Below are 24,497 nucleotides of genomic sequence, written 5' to 3'. Positions count from 1 at the left end.
CGGTGGTCAATGTGACAGGCACCAAGAGCTTTCTTTAGGCAGTCCTTGTACCTCTTCTTTGGTGCACCTCTGTCTCGGTGGCCAGTGGAGAGCTCGCCATATAACACGATCTTGGGAAGGCGATGGTCCTCCATTCTGGAGACGTGACCTACCCAGCGCAGTTTGATCTTCAGCAGCTTGGATTCGATGCTCTCGGCCTCTGGCATCTTGAGTACTTCGATGTTGGAGTTGAAGTCCCTCCAATGAATGTTGAGGATGGAGCGGAGACAACGCTGGTGGAAGTGTTCTAGGAGCCGTAGGTGATGCCGGTAAAGGACCCATGATTCGGAGCCGAAAAGGAGTGTGGGTATGACAACAGCTCTGTTTTGTGGAAACTGCCAAAATGTTTGGCCTGGAAGTCAGCCTGAAGAAAACTGAGGTCCTCCATCAGAGGACCATTGGGCACACAAAACTCAGAACAGTCAACCAGTTTACCTATCTCAACTAAACCATTTCATCGGATGCAAGGATCGACAACGAGATAGACAACAGACTCGCTAAGGCAAATAACGCCTTTGGAAGACTTCACAAAAGACCTGTATTATATCTGGGTGGGAAACACCTAGATTCGCCCACTGTCTAGTCAGATAGGATTACCTGCTCTTTTCTGTCTTGCTTGTGTGCTGCATGGAGCTCTGTCAGAAGAGGGTGACACTGCCAGGAGAGTGGAGATACTTGGGTCAAAGTCTCCCCATACTTAGACAAAGTTGCTGTCTTCTGCTCTGCAGTATGATTAGTTTCTGTGACCAATTTGAGTTGGCATTGAGTGCCAGGGTAAACTAGAAAAAAATTGAGATTTATAGTCTTGAACATATCACAAAAATGTGTTGCTATGCAACAGTTACAGGTGCAAAATTGCTATAAATAACATTTTTATAAATAAATTGGTGTGAAAGGAGAGAAAGTGAGCTATCATTTTTGATTGGTTGTCCATTCAGAAATATGATGGCACAGGGGAAAATGTTGTTTCTGCATCATTGGGTGTTTGTCTTCAGGCTCCGGTTCGTCCTCTCTGATGGTAGTAGTGAAGGGAAGGCATAGCCTGGTACTGGGGGTCTTTGAGGACAGGCTGCTTTCTTGTAGTCTTTCCCTGTTCTCCATACTGAACCAGTCAGATTACTCTATGGTACACCTACAGAAATTTTCAAGTCTTTGATGACATCATATCTCAAACTCATCACAAAGTATAGTTGCTGGTTCTTCATGTTTGCATTGACATAGAGGTCCCAGGATACATATTCAGAGATTTTGACATCCAGTAATTTGAAATTCTTAACCCTTTTTACTGCTGACCCCCTCAATAGGGATTGGTTTGTGTTCTACTGAATTCCCCCTCTTGAAGTTCACAATCATTTCCTTAGTTTAAATAACATTTAAGTGCAAGGTTATGGTTGTGACACCACTCAACTAGCTGATCTCTCACTCCTTTACACTTCCTCATTGCCATATAAAATTTGTAGATGGCATTTGAATTGTGCTTAACCATGCAGTCATGGATGTGGAACAAGTAAGAGCAATGGGCTAAGCACACATCCTTGAGGCTTTCCTCTGTTGATTATCAGTGAGGAAGAGACGTTGGTTCCAATTCATCCTGACTGCAGTCTTCTGATGCGGAAGAGGGAAGCGATGTTCTTTGGTAATAAGCTTAAATAGTCTGCCATTCTTTGCACATTCAGATCTGACTACATAAAGTTGCTGGGGATCTGATTTTGAGGTGCTGAGGCATATACCAAAAATTGGTCAGAGCAGATTGCAAAGGTCCATGGGAAATTGGGTCTATGGCGCAGATGCTTCCTCTCAATAACAAAATAACCTAATCATCAGGTGTGAGGTGCTGTACATGTCACAGGTGTGGCCATCCCCTGCACAGCTGTCCTGGCGGTTACCAGAGCTGTCTTTCAGTTTATCTAGAGATCCAAATGGAAAAGGTCTGAAGAGTCACAATATATAAGTTGCCAAACAACTGAAACGACTGTGTACCTAGCATAGCCCTCATTCCTTTGTGTGTGGCTGCATCAGGCTGTGTGTGGAACCAAATTATGAGGGCACCAAGTGCTGCAATTCTTTGAGGCTCTACCTGTCCCAGCTAATGTTAAGGGTGAGCCCTGACCCTGTTGCCACACAGTCTCTCAGGTAGTTGGATTTTGTTGAATTACCTATTCTTCGTGGAAAAGTTTTCCCCAAACAAACACCTTTGAACAGAAGTCCATCAGGCAGTGGTCACCATGGAACCTCCTGCAGATACTGAAGGACAAGGACTTAATGGACACTGGATGATTCCCTGAGCAGACTGTCAAGGTCATTTGGCAGAATACCTAATTACCAGAGCTCACTAATGAGCACCAGGACTTGGCCTAGCTGATGGTGAGACGAGATCTCCTGGTTAGATCCTTTTGTGAGATCGGAATATCACCCATGATGCCCCTGAGATGTCTGCACTGAAGTGGAGATAGTTGCCCACCTCTTTTCAGACTGTGGATTTGCAAAGTGAAGGGTGCAATGGACCTTGTCATGGTTCATCTCCCAAGACAGAGTACTCTCTGATTTATGGACTGATCCCAGGGCCGCATGCAGCGATAGACATCAAGAGCTGCTTGAAGATGATCAATTCATTCAAAAATACTATTGTCTGTCTAACTTGTTGGTCTTTCACACACTAACATGTCAGTGAGAGAATGCTGTCCATTGGCACATTCCAGGCTGCAGGAGTACATGCTGAGAGGCACACAGAGGCTTGGCACAGCCAACATGAGGCCTTTGAAAGGAAGGACCACACTCTAGTGTCCTTCTGCTACTAGTATTGAGAGTCTGAGACAGGAGGGGAGAAGAGCCCATAATTATAGCAATGGTGCTCCATTGCAACTTGGAGAATTAATGGAACATATGAATATGACACTAAGGATGCAAAAGGCTGCACTGTTTTCCTTTGTACTTAGATTTATTGTGAATAAAATCTATAATTGGAAAAAATTCAGTCACAGATCTATCTCTCTGTGTCTCACTGTTACATAGTGCCAGATGAATCAGGACAGCAGGTATTTGATAGTGGAGACACAAGATGCCAGAATGTGGAGCAAAAAGTAAAATGCCTGAAAAGCAGGTATGATGTGGAGAACTAGTTCAAAGTGATTTCAGATTTATTGTCAGAATACATACATGACAACCCTGAGATTCTTTTTTTCTGTGGGTGAGGCAAAAAACCCTGTATTCAACATGAACATGTAAACAAGCTGATTGCAAATCATAGAGGAAAAAAAAAATCCAAAAAGTGCAAAATTAAGAGTCCTTAAAAGTACCAGCAACTGGGGGTTCAAATTGAAAGGAATGTGCGCTGAGGGCCTAACCGGGATACTGGTGTAGAGGTAAGTTGAGTTGTCAGCACGGGGAAGGTGTGCCGAGGGCCTGATCAGGACATGAGCATGGAGGTGAGTCAGGTTGCAACAAGTGCCTGTCTGGGACAGTTGCGAGGAGGTAAGTAGGGTTGCGCCAAGGGTCTGACCAGGACATTGGTGTAGAGGTGAGTTGGAGGTGCTGAGGGTCTGACCAGGACACCAGGATGAAGACCAGTGGATATTGTTTGCTGCTGGGGCAACTTTCCCAAAGTATCTCCCTTTCCCTGTCTAGTAAGAGTCTTTATCTTTCATTTGTATTAGGTATATTCATAAGGTTTTATTTGTAAACTTGGGGGGGGGGGTGGTTAATTATGAAGGCAGCACGGTTAGCGTAGAGGCTAGTGCAATGATGTTACAGTGCCAGCGATCGGAGTTCAAATTTAAATTTTGTAAGTTATGGGAATTACTTGATTAAAATGAACTTTACATAATTAAAGACTACAATGCTGATTTATTTTTACATATTACATTTTGCACTGTCATTTGTCTTTTAAATGGTGTATTCTTAATGCAGGTATATGAGGCATTGTAAGAGTGAGTTTCAGTCAACTGGAAAATTCACATTTCTATTCACATGCTGGATGATGGGGATTTTACTGTAATTGTATGGATCCTCTTCACCTTCATCATCCATGCTGTTCGTAGTGAGCTAGTACATCATCCCAGTCATCCCATAGATAAATGTCTTCTGTACCATCCAATGCATTCAAAATTCCACATTTCTTCAATGATTTGACAATGTCAGTTTTCATTTCTTTCCATGAATCAGTGATCCATTCTCCGATCTAACACAGTGATGGAGCCTGCATACTTTCTCCTTTTGTGTATGTTTTTTCTCCTTCATGCATCCAGTCACGCCAACTCATTCTGATGTACTTAAGTTGCTTATTGATACAAATATCCATTGGTTGGAAAACACTTGTAAGTTTGCTGGGAATTTCAGCCATATGAGTGTTTTGTTATCGGAGGTAATCAACAATATTCTTCACTCGATGTGCCCTAGACAAGCAAATTTTTTCTTGCATAGGCCACCAGATCACAAATTCTAAGCTTCCTTTATCTATTTTCTACATCCACCTTCCAGCCTTGCTGATGTACATGGGCAGCAATTCCTTCTGGAAATTTTCTCTTAAAAGCAACCAATATTATTTTTTTCTCCTTTTTTTCATCACTGTTCAATTCTCTGGCATGTCGAGTGTAATTGGTGTTTCATCCATGTTCCCAATGCATGATAACTTGTAGCTTTCCTTCTTCCGATGTCTGAATACAAACTGGTGAAACTGTAATATCTTATTATCCAGATCAATAGGCAGCTTTTGTGAAATTGTAGTTCTCTGCTGAAGTGCTAAACCATATCGCCTCATGTACCTCGTGCACCATCCAGCACTTGCCTTGAAATTCAAAATTCTATCCTTCCTTTCATACATGTATTCGAATGGCACCACAACTAACACATTTTCCATCTTGACGATTTTAAATCACCCACTCAGCAACCTTTTTTCTCAATTGGGCCACTTGCTTGGATTACCTCTGTTAGTGCACTTTCTTCTTGGCATTGTCTGAAGTTTGTTTGATAGCTTTCTCCAGTCTCTCACACGTTTATGCGATACACAAATTGCTCTTGTTGCAACACAGTTATTTTAATAACTTTTAGTTTAAATGCTGCTGTATATTTGCTAGGTTTTTATCTGGAGGACAAAATAGCAAAGTTTTGAAACCACGAGTGCTGAATGGGAGCAAAGCTGCAAAGAGAGGTTGTGTCCCTTCCTCACGCGACAGCATTTTTCTATTTTTGCAATTTTTTTTTACATGCGATATCTCGAAAACACATGATTTTGGAGCCAAAGTGTGTGTGTGGGGGGCGTTCGACATTTACATGCAATATATGGAAAATAAGGGTTTTTTGGGCCAATAAAGTGGGGGTCAACTTTTACATGGTGACAACTTTTACATGTTTATATATGGTATATACACACACAACAGAAGAGGATAATGCACACTATTATTAACCCAATAGTTGTAATCAGTGAATTACTGTGGTACACCAAATTGTCCCAAAAGTCCACCAGCTGCCGCTTAAAGTGTTGTGTTCAAAAAACGGATCCCTGGCTCGTTTAATTTGTTCACTGTCTTGGGTAAACTTATACCTCTCATTTTGTTCATTTTAGATTGGTCACAGTGTTTGAGCTACCGAAAGAAAATAGACACACACACCGAGAGCAGTTCAGTTTATACAAATGTTTATTACTAATTCAAAAGCTGATTTCACACTACAATATGCAAGCCCTTCCCAACTATACTTATCAATGCTTGGACTGGTCCCAACTGCTGAAGCGAGGCAACGACTGCACACTTGTAGTAGGTTGAAAGGGCGCTGGTAGCAGCTTCTCCACCTCCCCCGACCGGGACGTTGCTCGGACTCTGGCTGTTCTTCCTTCTTGACAAGGGGTGTTCCCACCCCTCGGAGAGTCTAAACTTCAGCAGCAGGACCACAGGCTTATATACCCCAAAAACAATTATACAATTAAACAATTATACTTCTAACATTTGTCAGTCAAAATCAAAACTGAACATTATATTCTACAATTTAGAAGATTAATTATTACGGAACCAGGATGTTATGATTTCCTGGTTTATCTTGTAGATACAAAGACTTATTAAAACTTCTTGAGCAAGACAGGTTGTGACCAATTCGTCAATTTCAGAGTGTTGCACTTTACAACTGCTTTCCCTGGGCCTCACAGTGGAATTCCATTTCAAAGTGTATCTTCAGATAAATTCCCATGGCTGAGTTAAATTACATTTGCTAGTTCTGAAAGTAAGGTGACCTGCGTGTGGACCCAGTGTCGTCAGTTCCACATAAGCAAAAAGCATCTGGGTACATGGTTTTAATCCTCCATTACATCACCAAATCTCCTATATGTCAAGTGAGTGATATTCCCTGAATGATCTGGAATGCAAGTACAGCACTGTTTACCAACCACAGCACCTGCACCTGTGAGCAGAGCTATCTGATTTGTCCTTGTGCCGAAGTGCCACAGCTGTTGTTGGACAGCTTTACCATCAAGGTAGCCATTCATCTGGGTGCTCCCATAAATTTTCGAGGTATATGGTAGCACGCATCCTGGATAACAGCAGCCATACCATCCTGTAGGGAGCCATGGATCGGCCCAGCAGCTGCGTATCCAGGATGTACCATTCAGTGCCCTGGGAGCACACACTTTCACTGGATCATTGGCTGCAGACTTTCGTGTCTGGATGCTGTTCCTGCTCATTCTCCCACTGCCGATTGGACCAGTGCTAGTTCTGCTGCTGCACAAACATTACTTTTTCAACATTTTTATTGAATTTCATTTACCAAATGTTACATAAGTAAATAAACATGAATAAAACAATAATCAAATTTATATGATAATCAGTCATGACAAAACCTACGTTGCATTTTTAAAAAAAAGAGTACATGCAAAAAGGAAAAAAAAAGTGACTAATCGACAAATTCCAACCCCTACCTTCAGAGGCTATTGGTCAAGTACATAGTCTTCTATCTGATAATGAGAAGGTCAAGAATCAAAAATTATTTAAGCTTACAAATTTGGGAAATAATTAAGGAAAGAACCCCATAAAGAAATAAAGTTTACATTCACTACAGTAGTGAAGCATCTAATATTTTCTAAAGACAAACAAGCCATCATATCAGATAGCCATTTAGTGTGAGTGGGAGGGACAGCATCTTTCCATTTCATTAGTATGGGCCTACTGGCAATCAGGGCAGCAAAAGCTACTACATGGGATTGTGAAGAATTCAATATCGGATCATTGGGCCCACATATTTCAAACAAGGCAATAAAAAGAGATGGAGCCAAATTAATATTAAGAACTAAAGATAGTGTACAAAATACACCTTCCCAATAATTTAGAAGAGAAGGACATAACTAAGGCATATGATACAATGAACCACTTTCAGTTTTACATTTATCGCATTTAGAAAATAAGTTAGGATAGAATTTAGTCATTGAATTTTGGAATAGTGGGCACGATGTACTACTTTAAATTACAATAGTGTCTAGCACAAAGAGAAGATGAATGAATACATCTCAATATAGAATTCCATGTAGTTTCAAAAAAATATTTGTTGGGAATCTTGTTCCCATAGTTTTCTAATTCCATCCAGGGAATTATCCTTAGATACTAAAAGTACTTCATATAGGGCAGACAACAGCCATTTATGGTCCAGTTTAAAATTATATATTTTCCCTGTAACATTTAAACTCCCAAGTCTCAAAGATAAAGAGTTTTTAAAAAACTCCTAACCTGTAAATAGCAAAAAACAATGGTGACTGAGTATATTAAATTTAACAGATAGCTGTTTGAAAGAGGCAAAATTATAGTCAATAAAAAGGGTTCAAGAAAAATCGAATGGCAAAGTTAGACCATTGATAAAAACCAATATATTGAACCAAAGGAGGAAAAACAAGAATTACTTCAGACAGGACTAACTAATAAGAACCTACGGCATCCAAAATGTTTCCTGAATTGAAACCAATTTCTCAACAACAACCTAACAACAAAATTATCCGATAATTTAGAAGCAGAGGAAGGTAAAGGAGCTCCAAGTATTGAAGTAATGAAGAACTTTTTAGTAGATTTAATTTCTAAATTAATCCAACCTGAAAGAACCTTATGATAAATCCCAAAAAATAGCATATCTGACATTAGCTGCCCAATAGTAAAATCTAAAATTAGGTAAAGCCTAGCCTCTATTTTTTGTAATTTTTGAAGGAAGGTTTTTTTTTTAAGATTGGAAGCTTATTATTCCATAGAAAGGAAGATATAAGAGAGTCCAAAGAATCAAAAAAGGATTTAGGAACAAAAACTGGTAGAGCTTGAAAAATGTATAAAAAAAACTTTGGTAGGATATTCATCTTAATAATATTAACACATCCAATTAGGGAGACCAAAGCAGGGACCACTGAATCAAGGACTTCTTAACATGACTCAGTAGGGTTTAAAAAAAAAGTTCCTTAAACAGGTTATTAAATTTCCTTGGGATGCACAGATAATTAAATTGATTATTGACTATTTTAAAAGGAACCGTTAGAAGAGTCCAATGCAAACAATTCACTTTTGTGTAAATTTTATTTGTATCCTGAAAATTGACCAAATTGTTGAAGAAAAGATAGAACAGAGGGAATCAATTGATCTGGATTTGATACATACAGCGAAAGATCATCTGCGTAAAGAGATACTTTATATACACCTCCAGCTCTGGTAATTCCAGATATTTCTTCCAATTGTTGAAGGATACAGCTAAAGATTCTCATGCCAGGTTAAATAACAAGGGGCTTAAAGGGCACCTTGTCTAATTCCATGATGCAATTTAAAAGGGGTTTGGATTTAATTGAGTTATTAAAAACTGAAGCTGAAAGAGATAAATATATCATTTTTATCCAATTCATAAATTGGGGACCAAAATTAAATTTTCCTAACACAGCGAATAGATATCCCATTCAACCCAGTCAAATACTTTTTCAGCATTTAAGAAAAACTACATTCAGAGGATGCAACAGCAGGGGAGTAGAGAATATCTAACAAATAATGAACATTAAATTGAGAATGATGACCTTTAATAAACCCGGTTTGGTTTTCAGAGATAATAAGAGGTATAATAGTTTCTAGCCTGGTGGCTAAAATCTTAGATAATATATTAGTGCCCACTTAAAAGTGAAATTGGTCTATAAAAGGAACAGTTTAATGGGTCCTTATTCTTTTTAAGTTTTAAAGAAATTGAGGCTTTATAAAAAGTTTCTGGTAGATTCCCACTTGCTAAGTAAGGATCGAGATAAAACTAAATCCTATTGAGGTACAAATAAGTGGGAAAATATTTTATAAAACTCGACAGGGAAGCTGTCTGGCTCGGCAACTTTACCGGACTGCAAAGAGTTAATAGCTGCAGCTATCTCACTTACAGAGATACGCTGTTTCAGTTTTAGTTTGTTCTCTGAAGAAACAATGGGAATATTCATTCTATCCAAGAATTGCATCATAGAAGTTCGATCATTAAGCAAATCAGAACTGTATAAAAATAAAACTGGGAAAAGGTCTCATTTATTTCCGCATGATCATTTATAATCTTATCGTCAGACTTAAGGATCCTTGTCATAAATCATTTAGCTGTATAACTTTAAATTTTGCTAGCTAATAATTTCCCTGCCTTATCTCCATGAACAAAGAGTTTAGATTTACTTTTTAAGAGTTGAGTCTGTATAGGGTAGATAAGAAGCAAGTCATGTCTAGTTTTAATTTTGACCCTCTTTTTAAAAAGCTCCGGTTTTGGAGTTAAGGCATATTGTTGATCAATACGTTTAATTTGATTAGCCAAGTCATCTTTCTTAGAATTAGCTTTCTTTTTAACGTTGGCCATAAAATAAATTATTTGACCTCTAATGAAGGTTTTAAAAGCATCCCAAACTACTAAACAGGATGCATCTGGAGTAGAAGTTTCACTGGGGAAAAAAAACGTGATTTGATGTTTCATATATTTTAAAAAATCAGGGTCTGATAGTAATATAGTGTTAAATTGCCATTGCTTGGTTACTTTAGGCAAATCAGGTACATTAATAGACAAACTCACAGGAGCATGATCAGATATCACTATAATTTCAAATGTACTGGCAGAAGAGCAGAAGAGATCAGTTGTTGGTCAATAAAAAAAGTAATCAATATGTGAATAGGTATGGTGGACATAAGAGAAAAAAGAAAATTCCTTGTCATTGGGATGGAGAAATCTCCATACATCCATAACACCAGATTGTAACATAAAGGAATTTATGAGTATAGAAAACTTATTTAGGTGAGCAATTCTAGCAGGAGAACAGTCAAGGACAAGGTCCAGCCAACAATTCAAGTCGCTGGTTATTATTGTCCAGTTGAAGAGGAAAAAAAGTTTTTCAAAAAAATGTGGGTCATCAGTATTAGGTCCAAAGATGTTTACAAAAACTTAAGATTTGTTATAAAGTTTATTGGACAAAATTTTAAAAATATCCATTAGCATCAGTGATAACCTCATGCTTAATAAACAGCACTGATTGATCAACCAGAATTGAGGCTCCCCTGGACTTAGCCAACAATGCAGAATGAAATTACTGTCCCTTCCAAAATTTCAAGAAACACGAGATATCAGGTATATAAAGATGAGTTTCTTGGAAGAAGGCAATCTTGGGATGAAACTATAATATGTGAAAAAATAAACCTAACAACATTTAACCAGATGGTTTAACACTAAAATATTCCAAGATAAAACCTTAATGCCTGCAGCCATCTAATAAAGATCCGTAAACCATAATTATTAAAAATAATAGCTTATCTGGGAACAAAAAAAAACAGCACAACTTCTTAAAAGACCCCGTACTAAATACAAACATTCCTTAGTCCTGCTCACTGGTTAGGGACTCGCTCTGAAAGTTGGGATTTTGTATGAGCTATATTGTGTGCAGGAAAAGACCAGCCCTTTTGAATATTTATTCAATAGAACGTTAACAAATATATGCTGAAACTACATGCAAATCTAATATCTAAAAAAAATTTTTAAAATCTGCAAATAAAAACTAAACCCCCCCCCCATTAACCCACCCTCCCCTCAAACTAATCGCAAAACTGAAATATATGATACTTCATTCTAAAACAATTACAAATAATTAATTCAGATTACATCAGTTGAACCTAAAAAACCTCAAAGATACCATAACATTAGTATACCTTCAGGGAAAACTTCACTGAATAGGCAAAAAAAACAATTTTAATTTCACTATTTTAGTATATGGACCCAAAATTTGCAAAAATAAGGAATATTTATCCCTTAAATTATATGTATTTTTTTCTAATAAAATACAACTTTGAATCTCAGCATGCCATCTATCTAATGTTAAAGAAACATCAGATTTCTGTGTTGCAGCAACACATTTCCTTGCTATTACTAAGACCAATTTAACAAATTTTAATTGAAAATCTGACAGCGATAATTTAGGAGTGACTCTTTCAAAATTTCCTAACATAATGCCTGAAGAGGGTGCACAAAATCAGTGAAACGGTGCGGACTCAAAAGGCCAACATGGCCTGTTTCCGCTCCGTAAATGGCTATATGGTTATATAAGTAATTCAGCGTTTAAAGGAAAGTTCACCCCTATTAACCATTGCAAAAATTTACTAATGCAGGTGCACAATCCTTTATCTGGAACCCTTGGGGGACAGTATGTTCAGAATTTTGGATTTTTCCAGATTTCAGAAAGCTAGATTTAAGCCCACTTGAATTGTGCCCCTTCCAGTCGTGCTGCCATCTCCCCCCTCACCCGCCCAACTCGTGCTGCCCGTCTCCCCCCTCGCCCACCCGACTCACGCTGCCGGTCTCCCCCTCCCCTTGCCCGCCCGACTTGTGCTGCTGGTCTCTCCCCCGCCCAACTCGCGCTGCCAGTCTCTCCCCCTCGCCCGTCTGACTCGCGCTGCCGTCTCTCTACCCACTTGCTGGATTTTGGAGCTTTCAAGATTTTATATGTCCAGATAAAGGATTTTGTACCTGTAGAAACCCTAAAAGGGTTGACCTTTTAACAAGACCACATAGAATGAAGAAAAGTTCCAATTTTTGTTCCACATCTAAAACATTGTTCCAATAAATTTGATCTCCATCTACTCTATTTCTGAGGAGTAATATACAATTGGTGTAAAAATAATTATGCTGAAGTAATCTACATCTTACATTAATAGTATTTGTCATAACTTCTTTACACAAGTTTTGCCAATCTTGTTGATCTATTATCGTCTCCAAATCTCATTCCCATCTTTCTTTTGAATTAAACAAGCCTACTTTAGATGTCTGTTCTTGAAATAATATATATACGCAATTGAAATAAACTTTTTAATCATTTCCATCAATCATAATTTGTTCCAAATTTGAAGGACCTTTTAAAATAATTTCTGATCCTAGTTTCTCTCTTAAATAAGCCCTCAATTGAAAATAACAAAATAATCTATTATGAGGTATATCATATTTAATCATTAATTGATCAAAACGCATCAATTTATTATTATCTTAACAATCTCCAAATTTAGAGATTGCATTTTAGTATCATATATGTAAAAATGGATTATCTTCTGGAAAAAAATCAATAAGGTATTAGTTGTGTTTTTAGTGAAAGGGTATTTCCAATTTAATTTAACTTAATTTAACTTTATTCCAAAAATTCAACAAATGTTTTAAGGTTGGAGCTTCCTTATCTATTACACTAGATTTAGAATCTTATTTATAAATAAACTCATCTGGACTAACTTTTTCTATTTTATTTAGTTCAATATCCACCCCTAATGGTCTAATTTTAACAAACATGAAAACTAAAAACCTTAATTGTGTTGCTCTGTAATAATTTTTAAAATTGATAAGTTGTAATCCTCCTTGTTCATATTTCCATATTAATTTTTCTAAATAACTTTCTTACTATCTTCCCTTTCCATAGAAATTTCCTAATTTGCTTATTTACATCTTGAAAAAAATTTTGAGGTAAAGCTATAGCTAACATTTGAAATAAATATTGAATTTGTGGTGTGACAGATTATAGATATGATTTTGGGAGATAAATTGGGTTTTTTTTTAGTGTAGGTCACATACAAACATTTCAAAACTGATCACATTTAAAATACTGGAACTCTGCTCAAACTAGACAGGCTGGCTCCAAGAACCTTTGCAAAAACTTTGGAGTGCCCAAAGGACTTCATTAATTATTGTTGTTTTGAAAAGCAACAGATGAAAGAACTTGGAAGAGTAGGTTTGGAGCCGCAGGGTGTCTGGGAGTTGCTTGCTGTTCTAAGAGGGCCATGTGGTTTTGCAAGCAGAGAGGGAGTCAAACAAGATTTTCTCTGAGAGAGAGAGAGAGAGATCAGTTCTGGAGTTTTACAGTCAGCAGCAACAGCTGGACTGGAACAGGACAAGCTGGCAAACATGTGGAAAAACCCCATTTGGAAGACGGGTTGTGACTGCTTAGTTCAGCCTGGTCAAAGCCCTTGTGGTTCATACAAGAGGAGAGGACTGGCTGCCTAATTTTTCACTTGAAATAACAGAAACAAAAAGTAACTCTGTGGTCACCTGAAAGAAAGAGGTTATTATCTGGAAAACCCTGATGGGGCAAGTTTCTTCGGCAAGACACTGAAGTGGCTGATTAAAAAGAATCAGTTGTGTGTGTCCAGCGAACAATAAATCTCTCTCTGAAAACCAACAAGAACTTTCCTGAGCAGTAACCATTTACCTTTCAAGCCCCAAAGCCTGGTGAACTTCATAAATGTTCAATTCTGTGCATAGTTTAAGAATTGCCTGCAACTAGTAAACTTGGAGGAATGAGAAGTGAGATTGAACTATATATCAAAGAAGTTTTCTGAACTTGGACACACATTAGATACATGTGCACTTAGAATTAGAAGGGGGTTGTTAGGTTAGTTAAGTTAATAGTGATAGGTTAAAGTGTAATTCTGTTTTCATGTTTAAAGATAATTAAAAGTAACTTTTGTTTAAGTAACCATTTGTCTCGGTGACTATCTATTGCTGCTGGGTTTTAGGTCCTCTAGGCTCGTAACAGTGGAAAAATATTCATCTTAATACAAGTAACTCTCCTCTCTCCCAAAATTGGACATCAAAACCCAGAAAGCTAGTCATTCCACCACCACCCACATAGTATCTTTATTGAGTGTTGGGAGGGATCTGAATCAGCAGCAGTTTTTGGGCAGCATCTGGTTTGTTATCTCTACTGTTATATTTTGGCTGATTTATCAGAACTATCAACCAAGGGTTAAAGTATTAAGAATTGGGACATTGTGGATTGAAGTTTCAAATGCATGATTAGGCAATGATGCTGGAGTAGGTGGGATGAAGCTGACATACAATTAGCCAGGAAGTGTAGAGACCAGCTGAATATTGTTAGTGAAAATTAGAGTGTGCAATCAAATACCATTGGCAGTACTTAAAGGAAGGTCTCTTACAAGGTAATAAATACTTCGTGGTCAAGAGCATTGGATTAGGTAAATGATTTATCTTCAGTAATGTTGCAATTTTCATTTGTCCATTTAAGATGTATTTTGGTTGGGTGCCCATGCAGCTTTTAAACTTCAGTTGAGCAGTTATACATTGCATGTATTTTGCCGTCTTCTTTCTTTGGCTCGGCTTCGCGGACGAAGATTTATGGAGGGGTATGTCCACATCTGCTGCAGGCTCGTTGGTGATTGACAAGTCCGATGCGGTCTTCTTCAAAGGAGGTTGCTGCCCGCAGAACTGTGAGGCGCCAAGATGCATGGTTGGAGGTGATATCAGCCCACTGGCAGTGGTCAATGTGGCAGGCACCAAGAGATTTCTTTAAGCAGTCCTTGTACCTCTTCTTTGGTGCACCTCTGTCTCGGTGGCCAGTGGAGAGCTCGCCATATAACACGATCTTGGGAAGGCGATGGTCCTCCATTCTGGAGACGTGACCCACCCAGCGCAGTTCCTGCCTGGTTAACTTCCTTTTAGTAAGTGGGTTTTAGGTGAAATTCACTTGCACAAAAATGAGTTATGCAGGAGAATCTCCTGCCTACAGTTTCCTTATAACCCAATAAATGTTTACTAGTACCCCTTACAAAGCAGTTATGTTTATTCTGTTAACATTAATTTTTTTGTCAAACACTAAACTGATTGGTTTCATGAAAGTTGAGATCTAATATTGTGTATTTTACACAAACTGTTCCTAAAATCCAGGCTATTGTATAAATCAGGGAAAATTAAACAAGAACCTGTACAGGTCATAGTGTAAAAGAGATGACTGTGTAATGGGGAAGAATTGGGGTATTTCTCATTCAACAGGCCTGTCTCAGGATTTATACTTCATAGGGCCAGGATATGAAAGGAGAATATTATTTTGAGCATTTCGTTGATAGGAGTCACTGAGTAAATTTAAAATATCAAACCCATGGTTGAGGACTGCTGTTTATATATTTCTCTTAAAATATTCTCACCTAATTCATCAATGAATTGACCAAAGATCCGTCATTTGTAATATCAATGTTACAGAGACACATTTGTTGAATGAATTTAATGAAGCAAGATTTCAGGAATAATCCCAAGAAGATCATAGAAGGGATAATAAAAATATGTGAATTTATTTCTTAACGACTAGATGATGGAAAAATGGCACTTTTAAAAGTTAAATGGGGAAAAATGTGAATGATATGGAGTATTTGCAGACAAATAGAATTGTACAGGATAAACAACAATGTAGGTAATGGAACATACTCAATGGGGTTAAATCACCTATTTGCATTTCTAATATTCAAAGATATATCTAGTAGAGCTAGGTAATAAAAGATGCCATCCAGCTTCTGGATAAAAGTGACAATATTTATAAATAGGGCTATTTAATAATAGCAACATTAATTGGAATGGAATTTGAGGTCAGCTAGCACAATTTATACATATAAAATTAGAATTCGCATATCAGGAGTTATAATCATTGAAAACTTGCAAAACCAAAAGAAGTAATTTAACGTTTTGTCCACGGCTAATGTAAAGGAGTAATGTCACCTGATCTTGTAATCCAGCACTTGGTCCGAATCCCAGGAGTGTTTAAGAATAAGATAATGTCATCTAAATTGTACAGTGTATTTTTATTTTTATTTATTTCTTGGTTTTCTGCCATTCTCACTAACCTTCCATTTACCTGATGAAAAGTCTGGAGATTCTCACTATCTTCTCCACTTTGTAAGTGTATTACTGTTGCCAGGTAGTCCTTGAGGTTTGAGCCAGGTTTAATCTTCAACCGCCGCCTCCCCCTCGCTTTTTACATTTTACACCCCAGTTACACAGCAGTAAGAAAGGGTGTGATTCGATCAACCCCGTCAGAATCCAACCGGGTCCCTGACCTATCTCAGAGGTAGTTAGAGAACCCAATTAAACTTACCTAGGCCATGTCCACAGGTGATTTGCGACCAGCTATGGTCCGACCTAGGAGGGGAGGCAGGCCCCTCCAGCCCGGGTAAGAAGCCTGCATAGGAGAAGGCCACTCCAATATAAAACCTACGACCCAAGGACCTCGCTGCCACGTCCCAGCTTGCTTGGCCATGGCACACGAACCATAGGTGTAAAGGGTGGGACCAGTACTGCACACACTGCATTCCATCTAAAAGCTCCTTTGCGCAGGCACGAGGACAGGTCCACGTCCTTCCTCTCCACGTCCTCCCCCACAAACTCAAGCTAGCATGCTGGAAGATCAGAACCATGCTAGACAAGGCTGACAGCCACCGACCTGAACGTCGGTCTGTCCTCATCGCACATGAACTCCTCAGACTTGACATCGACATAGCCGCTCTCAGTGAAGTCCGCCTTGCAGATGTAGGCAGCTTCCAAGAGTGCGGCGTGGGCTACACACTCTACTGGCCTGGCAAGCCTATGGATGAACATCGCCTATCTGGTATAGGCTTCATGGTCAAGAACTCCATTGCCTCCAAACTCGAAAACCTCCCGACAGGCCACTTGGACCGGATCATGTCCATGCGACTCCCCCTTCAAACAAGCGTCGCATCACCCTCATCAGTGTCTATGCTCCAACCCTCCAGGCGGAACCAGCAGAAAAGGACAAGTTCTACACTGATCTGCGCAACCTCATTCAATGCACCCCTACAGCCGACAAGGTTGTCATCCTTGGTGACTTCAACGCTCGCGTCGGCAAAGACTCAGAAACCTGGCCAGGAATACTGGGCAAGCATGGTGTCGGCAAGTGCAATGACAACGGGCGCCTCCTGTTGGAGCTCTGCGCAGAACAGCAGCTTGTCATTACAAACACCCTTTTTCAGCAGAGGGACAGCCTGAAGACTACCTGGATGCATCCCCGATCCAAACACTGGCACCTCCTGGACTACATCCTGGTGCGAGAAAGAGACAAACGAGATGTGCTCCACACCAGAGTCATGGCCACCGCGGAATGCCACACTGACCACCGGCTGGTTCGCTGCAAGCTCAACCTTCACTTCAAGCCAAAGCCCAGGAACAGTAAAGTCCCCAGAAAGAGGTTCAATGTTGGAAACTTGCAGTCAGACGAAGTGAGAGGAAACTTCCAGGCAAACCTCAAAGCAAAGCTCGAGGATGCAATCCGCCTCACGGACTCGTCCCCTGAAACCCTCTGGGATCAGCTGAAGACAGCCATACTGCAATCCACTAAAGAGGTACTGGGCTTCTCCTCCAGGAAAAACAAGGACTGGTTCGACGAAAACAACCAGGAAATCCAGGAGCTGCTGGCAAAGAAGCGAGCTGCCCACCAGGCTCACCTTGCAAAGTCGTCCTGGCCAGAGAAGAAACGAGCCTTCCGTTGCGCATACAGCTATCTTCAGTGCAAACTCCGGGAGATCCAAACTGAGTGGTGGACTAGCCTCGCCAAACGAACCCAGCTCAGCGCAGACCTTGGCGACTTCAGGGGTTTTTACGAGGCTCTAAAGGCTGTGTACGGACCCTCACCCCAAGTCCAAAGCCCGCTGCGCAGCTCAGACGGCAAAGTCCTCCTCAGCGACAAGATTTCCATCCTCAACCGATGGTCAGAACACTTCCAATCTCTTTTCAGTGCCAACTGGTCAGTCCAAGAATCCGCCCTGCTCCAGCTCCCTCAACAGCCCTTAAGGCTAGAGCTGGATGAGGTCCTCACCCGGGAAGAGACATATAAGGCAATTGAACAACTGAAAAGTGGCAAAGCAGCAGGTATGGATGGAATCCCCCCAGAGGTCTGGAAGACTGGTGGCAAAACTCTGCATGCCAAACTGCATGAGTTTTTCAAGCTCTACTGGGACCAAGGAAAGCTGCCTCAGGACTTTGGTGATGCCATCATCATCACCCTGTACAAAAACAAAGGTGAGAAATCAGACTGCTCAAACTACAGGGGAATCACGCTGCTCTCCATTGCAAGCAAAATCTTCGCTAGGATTCTCCTAAATAGAATAATACCTAGTGTCGCCGAAAATGTTCTCCCAGAATCACAGTGCGGCTTTCGCGCAAACAGAGGAACTACTGACATGGTCTTTGCCCTCAGACAGCTCCAAGAAAAGTGCAGAGAACAAAACAAAGGACTCTACATCACCTTTGCTGACCTCACCAAAGCCTTCGACACCGTGTGTAGGAAAGGGCTTTGGCAAATACTAGAGTGCCTCGGATGCCCCCCAAAGTTCCTCAACATGGTATTCAACTGCATGAAAACCAACAAGGTCAGGTCAGATACAGCAATGAGCTCTCTGAACCCTTCTCCATTAACAATGGAGTGAAGCAAGGCTACGTTCTCGCACCAACCCTCTTTTCAATCTTCTTCAGCATGATGCTGAAACAAGCCGTGAAAGACCTCAACAATGAACACGCTGTTTACATCCGGTACCGCACGGATGGCAGTCTCTTCAATCTGAGGCGCCTGCAAGCTCACACCAAGACACAAGAGCAACTTGTCCGTGAACTACTGTTTGCAGACGATGCTGCTTTAGTTGCCCATTCAGAACCAGTTCTTCAGCGCTTGACGTCCTGTTTTGCGGAAACTGCCAAAATGTTTGGCCTGGAAGTCAGCCTGAAGAAAACGGAGGTCCTCCATCAGCCAGCTCCCCACCATGACTACCAGCCCCCCCACATTTCCATCGGGCACACAAAACAAAACGGTCAACCAGTTTACCTATCTCGGCTGCACCATTTCATCGGATGCAAGGATCGATAACGAGATAGACAACAGGCTCGCCAAGGCAAATAGGGCCTTTGGAAGACTACACAAAAGAGTCTGGAAAAACAACCAACTGAAAAACCTCACAAAGATTAGCGTATACAGAGCCATTGACATACCCACACTCCTGTTTGGCTCCGAATTATGGGTCCTTTACCGGCATCACCTACGGCTCCTAGAACGCTTCCACCAGCATTGTCTCCGCTCCATCCTCAACATTCATTGGAGCGACTTCATCTCCAACATCGAAGTACTCGAGATAGCAGAGGCCGACAGCATCAAATCCACGCTGCTGAAGATCAAACTGCGCTGGGTATGTCACGTCTCCAGAATGGAGGACCATCGCCTTCCCAAGGTCGTGTTATATGGCGACAGGATGTATGCATCCATCATTTATGGAATAACAGAGTTTGGCACTGGAATAACCAATAAAGCTTTGTGGCAATAATTAGTGTGAATGTTGTTTCCAGGAAGAAATGAGACCCAGAAACTAAATATAAACACTAAAGTCTCCTCCTCCATTTGAGTATGGTTATTATTACTTTTGGTTATTATAAACGTCTAGCCTCTCATTGCCCAACTCCATGGTTGGAATCATGGCAAAGTTTTTTTTTTAGCACACAATTGTATATCAAAATACAGCTCTCGGCTGAAGCCTTTCTCACACAGGCTGTATGGTCTTGCTCATCTTTTCCATGTCATCAAGGCTTGTCTCCCCTCAGTACTACTGCTTTGGAGTTAGACTGTGCCTCGCTTGAGAATAAAACATTTTTTTCTAGGTCTGATATAAAGATAATAGCCTTGAAATATTGTCATGCCAACTGCAAGATGTGGGCGGAACGAATTGTTCACCATCACCACTCCATTAAGTGTTACTTTATATTTTATACAGAGCTTTTACACTTTCATCAATCCATTGTGTTGCTCCAATTCATTTTGCTTTTTTTCAGGTTTTTGGTGCCAACAGGATTGATCTGGTTATTAATAGTCTGGTTTAATGTTTTGTTCAGTACGTATGTGACTTTAAAGCACTCTTTAATGTATTTGTATGAAGCCTTATTTATATCTTCATTTGTCCCAGAAGCTTTTTTTAAACATGGTCTTTATATATTCATACAAAATATGATTTTTCAAGTCCATCTTCAACTGCGACTCCTAATCCCTCCCCAGTAGAGTTGTTCTGTCACATAGTGAACTTGCTTTTTCCTCATAATGGAGGACTAGACATTCCAATTGTCACAGGATCTCATTGGAATATAATGTCAAATTTACTATGCTTTTGCTCACGGCACTTTACTAAATCTTTGATCTTGTGTATTACTTGAAGGATGATCAGTGATGATTCATATCTAGGTTTTGATTATAAATCCTTAATGTTAAAGTAACTGTTACTTTTCTATTTTCAACTCTGGCATCACTTGTATCATTTTATTTATGCCAACTGTTATTCACCATCTATAGTAACTAATTGGATGAGAATTGGCATGGTTACTGTTTGAGGATGATACTAAAGTTGATGATATAGTGGAAAGTGAAGAAGGTTATCTCAGATGCCAACAGGATCTAATTTGGGCAAGTGACCAAAGGAATGACAGATGGAGTTCAATTCTGGTAGGCTTGGCATTTTCATAAGTCAAACCAAGGTAGGTAGTACACAATAAATGGTAGACTCAAGAGGAGTGTGGTAGAATAGAGACCCAGGGTACGAGTTCATGCTTGCCGGAAAGAGCTGACACAAGTAGACTGGATTTTGAAAGTGCTTGATTTCCTTTCCTTTATTGATTAGGGCACTGAGGTCAGAAGATGACAAATGTTGCAGCTTACAAGATATTGGTAGGGCACATTTGGAGTATTATATGCTGTTCCAGTCAACCAGGTACAGGCAGAAAGGGTACAAAAAGGACATAATGATGTTAACATGAGTAGAAGATTTGAGATATAACAATGGACTAGATAAGCTAGAACTTTCATTCCTCGAGCGTAGGAGGCTGAAAGATGACCTCGTAGAGGAATCTAAAATCCTAAGAGGCTTAGATATGGTAAATGGTCATAGTCTTTTACCCAGGATAAGGAAGTCTAAAACTAGAGGGTATGGATGTAAGGTGAGAGGGAAGATTTGAAAGGGACCTGAGAGGGTGGGGTATAGATGAAATGAACTGCCAGAAGAAGGTGCAGAGGTAGTAGAATTACAACATTGAAAAAAATATTTGGAGAAGTATCAGGACAGGGCTGATTTAGAGATAAAAGAACCAAAACAGGCAAATGGGACTAGCTCAGAGAGGCAACTTGGTTGACATGGATGTGTTTCTGTGCTGTATGATGCAATGACTCTGACCATTTCTATGGTATATCTGCTATATAAAAACCAGTCCTGGCATTGTTCATCTGCAACAATGTCATACAAACTTCCCTTCTGTGATTTTTTTTTGTTGTTGTTGCCACAAAAGTTTTACTTTCATTTAAAAATAGGTTGACTGACATTACTGACTTGTTATTCTGTTAGCTTTGTATACAGAATTGTGTGCTATTTCTACAACTAAAGCATTTTGCTACTGTGAACTGGTGGTTTATTGCAAAAATGGCTCCCACTGCAGCAGTGACAAGATTTCCATCCACCTCCTCACATAATTCAGACCTGTTGTCTGATCACTCACTCACTACTGCTCCTGTTGGCCTTACTCCAATGCCTTTTTTTTTAGAAGATCTAGCTTGCCTGACAGCATGGACTCCAATAATGAACAGAAGTTTCAATGCAGTGACAACTTTATTATAAGATTATGTATTTGCCATTAATAGTGTTATGAGTCCAGAGGGCCCCAAAATCCAGCAGCAATAGAAATTCACCAAGACAAATGGTTACTTAAACAAAAATTGCTTTTAATTTTCTTTAAACATAAAAACAGGAACAAACTTTAATTTATTACTATTAACTTAACATGACCTAACTTAACCCACTTCTAATTCTAAACATACATGTATGTAATGTGTATATATTCAGGAAAGTTCTTTGATTCACAGTCAAATCTCACTTTTCACTTCTCCAAGTTCACCTTCATCACATAATTCTTGTACTGTGCACAGAATTTAACATTTATGAATTTTCACCAGGCTCTGGTCCTTAAAGGTAAATGGTTACCACTCAGGAAGGTTCTCTTTGGTTTCAGAGAGAGATTTGTTGCTCATTGGGCACACACACAGACTGATTTCCTCCAACAGCCATTTCAATGTCTTACTGAAGAAACTTGCCCCATTATGGGTTTTTCAAATGATGATCTCTTCTTCCAGGACACCACAGAGTTCCTCTTGTTTCCCTTATTTCAAGAGAAACACTCTAGCCAGTCATTTCCTCTTGTGAGGGCTACAAGGGTTTTCAACAGTCTGAACTCGACCTCATTTTGAAGACGGGTTGTGAGTTCTTTCAACAAGCCTGCCAGCTTGCCATTTTGCAGCCTCCAAAAGCTACTGCAGAACTCAGTTCTCTCTCTCTCTCTCTCTCTCTCTCTCTCTCTCAGAGAAATCCTGAATAATCTATAATATACCCCGTATCAATAGCCTCTTTTCTACTGGCATCCTGTCTCAGGAACTTACTGGGACAAGTCCAGTGGAAAAAGAACATTATCCGAATCCTGGCGTCAAATGACATAATTTCATGCTGGGAATTAACTACCTCTGCTCCTACTCGTATCCCTGGTGTTTGTCAACGCCGGCGCGTTAATAAAATCAGTGGAAAAGGGATAGCAAAAAATCACCCGTTTCCGGTTGAAGATAGAACACTCCGATCCCTGGGGATGAGTTATGTTCAGTGGAAAAACAATTAGTGTCCCAGTTAAGGGTGGCCCAGTGGAAATGGCACAAAGAGCTTCCTATCCCGGGACACTGCACAGCCAATTAACTGAGATGCCAGTGGAAAAGGGGCTAATCACTCCTGACCTCTGGCATTGGTTTCCAAATGTGGAATGTTTCCCAATCTCCAGCAGTACTGAAATGATCTTGCTGTGTTTTTAATCCTTGGACAGTTAAATATTTGGTTAAGTTTGCAAATTTAGCAGAAATATCTGAGTGTATTTCCACCAATGGGTTACTTCCTTTCATTCCCATGGGTTTGCTTCAAGCATTTTCACCTTCATCCTTTAGTTCAGTGATGTTATTCACCAAAAAGAAAATTTCCATACATTTGATTTCTGAATTGAAGGACTTTGTTGTACCCCCTGAGATTTCTAATGTAAGTAGTGTGGAATTGGACTGTCATTTTCTGCTTCAATTCACTTTGACAGTTACAAGACTTTTCTTTTAATTGCAACAAATATTGCAGGCACTGTCTTTATTATTCCCTTGTGCTCAAAGTCTTCATCCCTGATTTGAATAAGGAGCTTCTCAGACATAGTAATGTTGTCAGTTGATGTCCTCAATGACTTTGTCACTTTTAATAACTGAGATTCTTTGCTTTCCTGTTCTTGGCAATATGTACTCGGTGAGTTCCTGTTCTTGCCCGGATAAATTATTTTGCGGAGTGAATTGAGTGATTCAGGTGAGACATCAGGAAATTAATTTATTCAAAGGTCCTGCTCAAACTATCCCCATGCATCATAATGCATCCCTAACAATGTGTCATGAATGCTGTGATGAGTATTCATGTGTGCGATGGGTATCAGTCCTGAAAGATGCCCACACCCAATACACAATAGCTATGATGAAAGGTGTGACCCAGAAAAGGAATAGTGCTCAATGTTTTGTTCATTGTCGAACTTCTGGTACATGAGTCATGCAAGTAGGGTCAGTGGACCTAGCAGGAAGAATGTCAAGAAGTGAGAATTCCTGAAATCGTGCTGAATTTTTTTTTTAAAACCTCATGTCCATAATAAGATATGTCAAGGTGAGAATAAATTCATGTTAGTTATGTTGTCAAATAATCTAGTAATCATAAGGTCCGTCATTACTCCATTCCCACATATCAAATTCTCATATACTCTACCTTCATCTTGTTATTCACATTTGACACCCATTTACCCCTAAAGAACAATTATTGAACTCAATTTTGCTAAAGATTCTGAAGAATAGGAGGTGGAAAAGTCCAGGCAACCAAAAGCACACAATAGTGTGCAGCACATGTAAAAACACACCTTCTAATAGAGGGGATCATTCAATGAGCAATTTGATAAGTAGTTTATTATGAATGCTCACGACATTGTTTAATTGTTATCCTTGCATCACTATGTTCGTTGCATGCAGCTTACAAATATAAATATTTTCATTGCAGTGCCTCGATATAGGCCACACGATTCTCCCTTTCCAAAGGAAGAGAACATGCAGAACCAGCGGACAC

The 24,497-nt window shown here is 39.8% G+C and overlaps 1 long non-coding RNA gene across 1 annotated transcript in view; it reads left to right on the top strand.

The window, feature by feature from the left end:
• LOC138739135 (uncharacterized) overlaps positions 1-24,497 on the top strand; it is a 61,313-nt gene that overhangs the window by 864 nt on the left and 35,952 nt on the right. The gene's annotated exons all lie outside the window — the stretch shown is intronic.

This window comes from Narcine bancroftii, chromosome 7, assembly GCF_036971445.1.
Source record: "Narcine bancroftii isolate sNarBan1 chromosome 7, sNarBan1.hap1, whole genome shotgun sequence".
Taxonomy (NCBI): Eukaryota; Metazoa; Chordata; class Chondrichthyes; order Torpediniformes; family Narcinidae; genus Narcine; species Narcine bancroftii.
This window is presented reverse-complemented; position numbering and strand designations above follow the sequence as displayed.